The following is a 10,091-nucleotide window of genomic DNA, read 5'->3' on the forward strand; positions in this document are numbered from 1 at the left end:
AATAAGTTTCTCAACGAAAGATTAATTTGTAAATTATTGAGTAAGAATTAAATAGTTAAATATTTAATTAATAAAATTAATAGTTAAGGGCTAATTTGTAAATTATGATATAGTCAATGGACCATTTTAAATATTTACTCTAATAAATATGCATATCTTTATTTGGATTCAAGTTTCAATTGACGCTTGACCAACGCCATTGTAAACTAAGGGTCCGTTTGGAAAGCAGGAAAATGACTTCTGGAAAATGTTTTCTGGATGATAACGCAAAATACGGAATAGTATGCTTGTATTTATACGAATCGGGTACAGGTAGAACTACCCTAGTCGAGACCGAGCTACGTGACAGTGGGTCAGAGGTTCCCGGTCTCTTCAGCTACTATTGTAGAAGAAATAGCCAAAAGTCCACTTCCCCGCATTAAATGCACCTTTTATAGCGCCCCCGACAATACCTCCGGTTTGACGGCATGTAGGACGCGTGGCGGACATGCACCGGTCACCCTGTCGGTCCAGCGCGCCCGCGAATACTTATGCGGGCGTAGGGTCTCTGGTTCGAACCTCTGCAAAGGCCCTGACTGTGGCCCGGAGCGCAAGGTTGCCCGGCCTGGTCAGATCGGGCAGAAGTTTCGGAGGGTGATCAACCCCTAGTTGAACATGCAGACGGGAGGCCGGGATGCGTAGACCGGGATTTTATCCCTATCATCTAGCCCCCCAGCCCGGTCTTTTACGACCACCGGGAAAGAAAGTCCGGGTTGTTCGATCAGTCACCGTCGCCCTCTTGGGCGTGTACTTCTCCGCTAAATCGTATCTGGGGGGCTCGAGGTTCGCCTCTTGGTACTGCTCGGGCGACCAGAAGATCTCATACTCGTACTCCTCGGTTGAGATTTTTACGGCCGCATCGTTGAGAGCCCGGCTTTGCCTGGGCCGCTTGTGCTCCGTCACGAGGACCGGCCATTCTCTGTCGACCGGAAGAGGCCATGGATATTTGACCGACAGGATCCGATCCTTCCAGCCTCTGTTGTTCTCGGGCAGATGTAGAATCTTGCAGAAATTCTCGCGAGATTGTATGCACAAGACGCCGCCCCTGTGTTTTACCGATAGAGGCCGGACCGAAAAAAGATACTGGAAAAGCTCCAAAGTCGCGGGGAGACCGTGGCGAGCGCATATCTGCGGAAAGCACGCCAAGGTGCGGTGGGCGTTCGGGGCGATCTGCCCGGGCAGAACCCCGTAATACTTCATGAAGCCCAATAGGAAGAGATGGAACGGAAAGGTTAACGGGGCCTTGATGGAGTCCAAGTGCATCCCGAGCCAGTCCCCGTTCGTCCGGTCGACGACGTTCCCCAATGACCGTTTGGTGTCAAATTTGACGACCCCGGTCAGTAGGGTCGAGATCTCTTCGATCTCCCCACGGGTCAGGAGACTGGTATATTGCCGCAGGCCGCTGTTTTCCAAGCGGATCCTGCTGGCGGTCACGGGAGGAGTGGAGTCGACCGGCAAACCGGCGAACCAATCTCTACCGTGAGCAGTAGGGGTGGGTTTCCCTCGACCCGAGGGCCCTGCTTCCGTGGTAAGGGGCTCTACGGCGGGCCGAGAGTCTGGTTCGTCGTTCCCGGTTCCCAGTTGGTTATGAGGCCGGGCTAAGCCCTCGTTCTCCCCGGAGTAGGTGTCTATGGCGTTGATCACGGAGTCATAAGTCGAGACCGTGAACGATCCGACTTCGACCGAGCCGCCGTAGCTGTGAATGGATAGGTTCTGGCTATCCGATCCGCTCATGGTTGTACCTAGCAAGAACAAGGAGGTGTCTTACTAAGGGCAGCCCGGGACCCGAAATCATAAGTCGAAAGTTTCTAAAAGAGTGAGCGAGGAAGTTACCTGTTCAAGGAAGCGTGAAAACGTGCTGCAGTTGACAGGGATGAGCTCGGGAAGCTCTAGTTTGAACCTTTATCCGTAAAAGGGGGAAAGGGCGTGAGAACTCCATTTTATAGAGGGAAGAGCAAGATGCCGCCGTTTCAGTTCCCCACGACCTAGGCCTAGCCTAGGCTCAAGTTCCGAGGCCCACGGGAACACGAGGCGTGGGTGTTAAGGCTGACGACTCCCGCTGACGTCGCCTCCCAACCTTGCTCTTCGGTTGAACGAGAACGGCGCAACGCGGGACTGATCGAACAGCCCGGACTTTCCTTCCCGGTGGTCGTAAAATACCGGGCTGGGGGGCTAGATGATAGGGATAAAATCCCGGTCTACGCATCCCGGCCTCCTGGTCTGCATGTTCAACTAGGGGTTGATCACCCTCCGAAACTTCTGCCCGATCTGACCAGGCCGGGCAACCTTGCGCTCCGGGCCACAGTCAGGGCCTTTGCAGAGGTTCGAACCAGAGACCCTACGCCCGCATAAGTATTCGCGGGCGCGCTGGACCGACAGGGTGACCGGTGCATGTCCGCCACGCGTCCTACATGCCGTCAGACCGGAGGTATTGTCGGGGGCGCTATAAAAGGTGCATTTAATGCGGGGAAGTGGACTTTTGGCTATTTCTTCTACAATAGTAGCTGAAGAGACCGGGAACCTCTGACCCACTATCACGTAGCTCGGTCTCGACTAGGGTAGTTTTACCTGTACCCGATTCGTATAAATACAAGCATACTATTCCGTATTTTGCGTTATCATTTTGGCGCCGTCTGTGGGGACGAAGTGAGAGAAGCCGACCTCTGTTCTGCCTGACTTCGACTCCCAACCATGTACCCTTACATGGACTATTTTGCCGCTGCCGACCCCGAGCAGGAAGCACCTTCTGATTTGCGCTCCCGCCTCAGTTCCCGAGGCGAACCGAATAATATGACTAACCTTCCGCAAGCCGATCCGGTCAATGTCATCTACCCGCCTCAAGCGTTTCCCATTCCAGTCGGACTAGTACCTTATCAGTACCCGCTTGACCCTACCGCCCAGCGGTGGGCCAACTCTCCCTGGTTCTATCCGCAGCCGTACGCCCCCTCTTTCCCGTTTCAACCGGTGCCACCCATTCAGCCACAGGCCCAGCCTCCGGTCCCTCATCCAGACACCACAACGATCGAGGCTACAGCCACCCCCTCGCCCGCATTGAGGAGGGCACAGTCTGAGAGGCGACCGGTATCTTCCAGATTGCAAGAACCGGCCGCGGCGTGCCGCCCCGCGCTGTCTCGTTTGAGCGCCTCGGGTTCCAGGCCACCTGCAGCCCGGGAAGAGGCGCCGCGAGTCAGCGTTCTGGACAGAATAGACCCGCCGATGGAGAGAGGGCGCAGATCGTTACACATGCCGACCGCGAGCGAAGCCGATTCGAGTGAGGCCAGTTCCTCGGACTCCCGTCACCGTCGACACCGTGATCCACCCCGTTCATCTGGACTCTCACGGGGAATACTCGATTAGGTCCGAGCAGAGTTTAACAGATGGAAGCGCGAGGAAGGCGCTAATCGACCCACCGACCGGGCGAGCAATCTACTCCGTACGCCCTTTACACAGGAGCTCATGAGTGAGCCTTATCCCATAGACCTGCGCGTTCCCGGGGACAAAGAGTACGCAGGCAGGTCGGATCCCGAACAGCATGTCAACGTCTACTATGGCAACATGCTCATGATGGGGATGTCCGAGGCCGTCATGTGTCGGGCGTTCTATTCAACACTGACCGGGAGAGCTGCAGAGTGGTTCCGCACCTTGGAACTTGGTTCTATCTCGAATTTCCGGGACCTGGCCCAAAGATTCGTCGACCGCTTCGCCATGTCCAAGACTGTAAAGAAGCACTTCTCTCATCTGGAGAACGCCAAACAGTTGGACGGCGAACCGCTCTCTATCTTTATCGAGCGATGGAACAAGGAAATGACGGAAATTGAGCCTGTTGACGACGTAACCGCCACCAACTTGCTGTTGAACTCTCTAAGGGCGGGAAACCTGTACCAAGATCTTATACTCTGGCCGCCGACCTGTTATGAAGACGCTGTGCGCAGAGTAGTGGCCTACGCCACTGCCACGGAGGCGAACTCGGCCAAGAGGTTGATGGAGACTGGGGGGCCGCGGAGGGATCAGAACCAGAGAGACTGTCGCCCGAACACCCCGCGACAGAAAGATCGTGATGGAAACCCGATCTATACCCCCTTGACTAGACCGGTTGCGGAAGTCTTGCAATTTGCCTAGAATTGTCATCTGATCCAGCTGCCCGCCCCGGCGAGAGACGGCCCGGACAAGGATAAGTACTGTGCGTACCACCGCAACCGGGGACACGACACCGAGGAGTGCCACGTGCTTAAGGGCCTGATCAAAGATTTGCTGCAAACTGGAGAATTGGCTCAGTTCGCCGAGAAGAAAAAGAAGAACCGGCGGGGGTGGAGAAATTACTTCAAAAAGGATAAGGATAAGAAAGATAAGGACCCCGACCTGGATAGGGAGCCCCCGACAACCGCTCAGAAGCAAGTTATACATGTGATATTCGGGGGACCTGAAGGCGGTGACACTGCCGGGGACCGGCGTAACTGGGCTCGGGATCTACACGTCGCTCTAGTCGAGGAGACAAATCCGGAGAAAAGGACGAAATTGGAGCCCATCGTGTTCACTGACCGGGACTTGCCGAGCAGCGCCGACTGCGCGACCGAAGCGTTGGTGGTAACCATAGACATCAACGGCGTCGACGTCCAGAGAGTCATGGTGGATACGGGGTCGAGCGTGAATGTTATGTATCTAGACGTCTTCCAAAAGCTTCAGTTAGATCGATCCGAGCTAATGCCTGTCAGAACCCCGCTCTCAGGCTTCACAGGAGCAATGATCCATCCGGAGGGAGTTGTCCGTCTGCCCGTAGAGGTTGGGACCGTTCCGAGAGTGCTCCGTGTGATCATGGAGTTCGTTGTCGTCGACCTGGCCTGCGTTCATAACGTCATCCTTGGCAGGCCGGGGATCTCGCAGCTCGGCGCAATAATATCGATGCCACACCTATGCAGAAGTTCCAGACGCCGGAGGGCGTGGGTACGGTCAGAGGGAACCCCCAATCGGCGAGAGGATGTTATGTCCGGGCTGTACAGAAGCAGGATGCCAGCGCATCCCGGGTGAACACTATCAATAAGAAGAAGGAAGATGTCCGGATTGAACGCCCCGAGCCGTCGGAGGAGGTAGAGTTGGTGGCACTGTCGGACTCCAGACCGGAACGTACTGTGAAGATTGGCTCGGCCTTATCTTCTGATTTGCGGACTGCGATCATTGCCGTCCTTCGGGAATATGCCGACATCTTTGCTTGGGGCCCAGAAGATATGCCTGGGATCGACCGCCAGACTATATGTCACAGGCTGGCCGTCCGCCCGGGCTCTCGACCAGTCAAGCAGAAGCAAAGGCACCTGGCTTCTGACCGATGAGAGTTCGTCCGCTCCGAAACGAGGTCCTTAGCAGCGGCTAGACATATACAGGAGGTCCATTACCCTGAGTGGTTGGCGAACGTAGTCCTCGTCCCTAAGCCTCCGGCCTGGAGGATGTGCGTGGATTACACTGATCTCAATAAGGCGTGCCCACTGGATCCGTACCCCTTCCCAAGCATCCACCAAATGGTCGACGAGACCGCAGGCGCCGAACTGTTGAGCTTCATGGATGCGTTCAAGGGGTACCACCAGGTGATGATGGCCGAAGAAGACGAGGCGAAGACCGCGTTCATTACGCTGGACGGCCTGTACTGCTACCGGGTGATGCCATTCGGCTTACAGAATGCGGGCGCTACCTACCAAAGGATGGTGAACGCCCTATTCGGAGAGCTGATCGGCAAAACGATGGAGGCCTATATCGATGACATGCTGGTAAAGAGCAGGAGTATGCGCGATCACGCTTCCTACTTGAGACGAAGCATTGAAATCATGAGGAGTAACCGGTTGAGGCTCAACCCGACAAAATGCACGTTCGCTGTACAGACCGGGAAATTCCTTGGATTCATGATGACAAGGAGAGGGATCGAGCCGAACCCCGCAAAAGTGAAAGCGATCATGGACATGAGGACGCCGACCACGGTCCGGGAAGTCCAACAATTGACCGGCCGGTTGGCCGCCCTGAGTCGTTTCCTCTCGAAACTCGCCGAGCGGGCTCACCCGTTCTTCCAAACGCTAAAGAAGACGTCCGCCTTCGCATGGACTGACGAGTGTCAAACGACTTTCGAGAGCTTGAAAGAATATTTGGCCTCGCCGATAGTGTTGTCCAGACCGGAGCCCAGTGAGGAATTGCAGATTTATCTCTCCGCGTCGGACCGTGCGATCAGTGCAGTGCTTTGCCGAACCGACCCTGAAGGGGTATAGCGCCCGGTTTATTACATTAGCCACGCCCTCCAAGGTCCCGAGCTACGATACTCCAGGCTGGAAAAGGTTGTGTTCGCATTATACACGACCGCGAAGAAACTCACGCTATACTTTCAAGGCCGGGTGGTTCGGGTGTTGACTGATCAGCCGATGGGCACCATACTCCGGACAACTACGTCCTCCGGTAGATTGATCAAGTGGGCGATGATGTTGACCCAGTTTGCGATCGAATACACACCGAGACCGGCTATTAAGGGGCAGGCCCTAGCAGACTTCGTCGTGGAATGCTCGGCGAGAGACACCAGTGGGACGACCACCGTTGAACCGATCCTGGTAGAGTAGGAGATCGCGACGGGTCGAGTTGTAAGTAGGGCGCCGGCGCTGGAATAGTACTCACTAGCCCGGAGGGCTTTAAAGTCTACTACGCCTTGTTGCTCTCTTTTTCGCCGACCAACAACGAAGCGGAGAACGAAGCTTTCATAGCCGGCCTATGCTACGCCCGTTCCCTAGGGGCCCGACATGTGAGGATCCGAACCGACTCGGCCTTGGTCGTCGGACAAGTCACCGGTGCTTTCGAGGCGAAGGGAGAACGGTTAGCCCGGTACTATGATCACGCCATATCTATTATGGGATCGTTTGATGCGTGCGTTGCCGAGCACATCCCGCGGGCTGAAAATGCGGACGCTGACATGCTATCCCGGTTATCGCACGAAGCCCCAGAATACATATCCAAGGTGGCCCGGGTGGAAGAGCTATCGACTGCTTGCATTGATGTGTTGCCCGTGGCCCCGGTGGATGCAGACACTGACGAGTGGATCTCTGACCTTCGGCTGTACTTAGAAACCGGAACCTTACCGGAGAACGGGCAGAGGGCCAGGAAAGTGAAGCTACGCGCACCCCGGTTTCAAATAGTCGACAACCGCCTATACCGACGGTCGTATGGAGGGCCGTTGATGAGATGTTTGTCCTGGTTCGAGGCTGAATTAGTGATGACCGAGCTGCACTCCGGACTTTGTTCCGCTCATCAGGGGGGCCGGGCCTTGGCAAGAATAATTATGCTGATAGGTTATTACTGGCCGTCGATCCAATTGGACTGTGAGGCACTGGCCAAATCATGCGAGTCGTGCCAGCTGTACGCCCGTGTCCCGGGCAGACCGGCCACTTTCTATCATCCGGTCAGTTCTGCAATACCGTTCGCTAAATGGGGGGTGGACATTTTGGGACCCTTCCCGCAGCTGACCGGACGACGCCGCTTCATCATCGTCGCCGTGGATTATTTTTCAAAGTGGATCGAGGCCGAACCGTTGGCGACGATCACCTCTCAGCAGTGCGCCCGGTTCTTATGGCGGAACGTGATCTCCCGCTTCTGGGTACCAGTACAGTTGGTGACCGACAACGGAAAGCAGTTCGAGGGCGAATATTTTCAGAACTTTCTGGCGACAGTCGGCACCAGATCGATCCGGTCTTCCGTGGCGTACCCCCAGCGGAACGGCCAGGTCGAAAATGCAAACCGGACCATTTTAGAGGGGCTCAAGAAGAAGCTGCATTCGGCTGGGCGAAGCTGGGCGGACGAGCTCCCATATATCTTATAGTCATACCGGACTACACCCCGAGAGGCTACGAAAGAAACACCTTTTGAACTAGTCTACGGCGCCGAAGCCCGTTTGCCGGTGGAGGCGTGGATACCGACCTCACGAGAGCGGGGTTATGATGAGAACGACAATGATTCCCTGATGGTCACCGAGCTGGATTCCCTAGAAGAAAGGAGAGATGCCGCAGCCCGGAGGGTCGAGGAATACCAGAAGAAATTGAAAGCATACCGCGACCCTAAGGTGCGCCCCCGGTACTTCCAGGTCGGGGACTACGTGCTGCGAGAGAGACGGGCCAGCAAGCCGCTTGAGGGCGGGAAGCTGGCCCAGAGTTGGGAAGAACCATATGTTATTTCGGCCGTGGTGAGACCGGGAACCTACCGGCTCGAAACCACTACCGGCAAGCCGGTCGACTGCATTTGGAATTCTCAGCACTTGGTTCATTTTTATCAATAGCTTGTAATAGGGTCGGGAGCCTACGTGCCCTAGTTTACATTCGCCCTGCGCGGCCAATTCGGTAGACCCTGCGAGGTCATTCTGTTTGAAATGTAAGACCGACCGCTTAGGTCGGCTTTTCTTTTAAATGTTTTAACCTTAATGGTGAGAGCAAGGTGCTCACCCCGGGAGTAAGGTGCCCGGTTACCAGTCTTCGGACCTTAATGGAGAGAGCAAGGTGCTCACCCCAGGAGTAAGGTGCCCGGTTACCGGTCTTCGGACCTTAATGGTGAGAGCAAGGTGCTCACCCCGGGAGTAAGGTGCCCGGTTACCGGTCTTCGGACCTTAATGGTGAGAGCAAGGTGCTCACCCCGGGAGTAAGGTGCCTGGTTACCGGTCTTCGGACCTTAATGGTGAGAGCAAGGTGCTCACCCCGGGAGTAAGGTGCCCGGTTACCGGTCCTCGGACCTTAATGGTGAGAGCAAGGTGCTCACCCCGGGAGTAAGGTGCCTGGTTACCGGTCTTCGGACCTTAATGGTGAGAGCAAGGTGCTCACCCCGGGAGTAAGGTGCCCGGTTACCGGTCTTCGGACCTTAATGGTGAGAGCAAGGTGCTCACCCCGGGAGTAAGGTGCCCGGCTACAGGTCTTCGGACCCTAACTAACACGCGTAAAGCTAAATAACGCAAAGTAAAAACAAATACACACGGTGAAACGGAAAGTTTTTATTAATCGGCTCAAAGGCCGGCAAAATAACGTAGCGCCCGGCACAACGAGGCTGGGCTCTCGGTTCGCGTTACCTAAGCCTACTTCGCCTCAGCCGACGGCTCGACTCTGGGCTCAGCGTCACCCTCCGCCGATGGTCCGGCACTCGGGGCCGCCGCTGACTCCGCCGTTGGTCCAACGGTCGCCGCGACCTCCGCCGATGGTCCAGCGGAAACCTCAACGACAGGGACCGGTAGGGTACGCCCGTCCGGAACCTTAGAGAACGGTGTCGGGCCGGGATCGGGCACCTCCTCCGGGAGAACGGCCAGGATCTTCGGAAGGTCGTCGTCGTCGATCGCAACCTCCAGCACAGTCCTAACGTCGTTCTGCATGGCCCTCCGGCCACTGTTGAAAACCCAGGACCCGAACTCGTACATCAGGTCCTCCCCGATCGGGGTCCGCGAGATGGCTTCGAGAACGGCTTCTCCGGTCTCCTGCCCTCGGCAGATTTGCCGGGCGAGCAAGACGGGGTCGGTTAAGATCTTTTCCCCGAGGTCCGCGCGTTCCAGGATCCGTCTACCGGTCTCCTCGGCCGTCCTCAGCTTGCCCTCGAGCTCTTTGATCCGCTGCTCCCGCTTTGCGAGGGACTTCTTAAGCGGCGCCACCTCCCGACGGTGGATCTCGTCCCCGTCCTTCGCTCGGGCGAATAGGTCGGTGACCGAGTGAGCCATCTGCAAAACCCCCGGTAAGAGGCCGTAACCAGCAACCAAGCAAACCAAAGTAAGTTCGCATTACCTGTATCAGGTCGCAGGCGATGCGTTCCCCGACCAGAGCGGTCGACCACCCGCTCGTCTTCTCCGGAGGAGGGGCCGCGGCGCAGATCCTTGATAACAGGGCCGCGGGAGGCTCGTCCCCGTGCTTCATCAGCACGTCGATCACCGGGGTCGTAGACCCGGATCCGTCACGGCGAGGACGTTTCACCGTCGCGACCTCCTCGACCTCAACAATCTCTTTCTCCTTCCCGCGCTTGGCAGCTCGGGCCGCGTCCTGCTCGCCGCTCAATCCGGCAGGGCGCATAGT

The sequence above is a fragment of the Ipomoea triloba genome, chromosome 6 (genome assembly GCF_003576645.1).
Source record: "Ipomoea triloba cultivar NCNSP0323 chromosome 6, ASM357664v1".
NCBI lineage: Eukaryota > Viridiplantae > Streptophyta > Magnoliopsida > Solanales > Convolvulaceae > Ipomoea > Ipomoea triloba.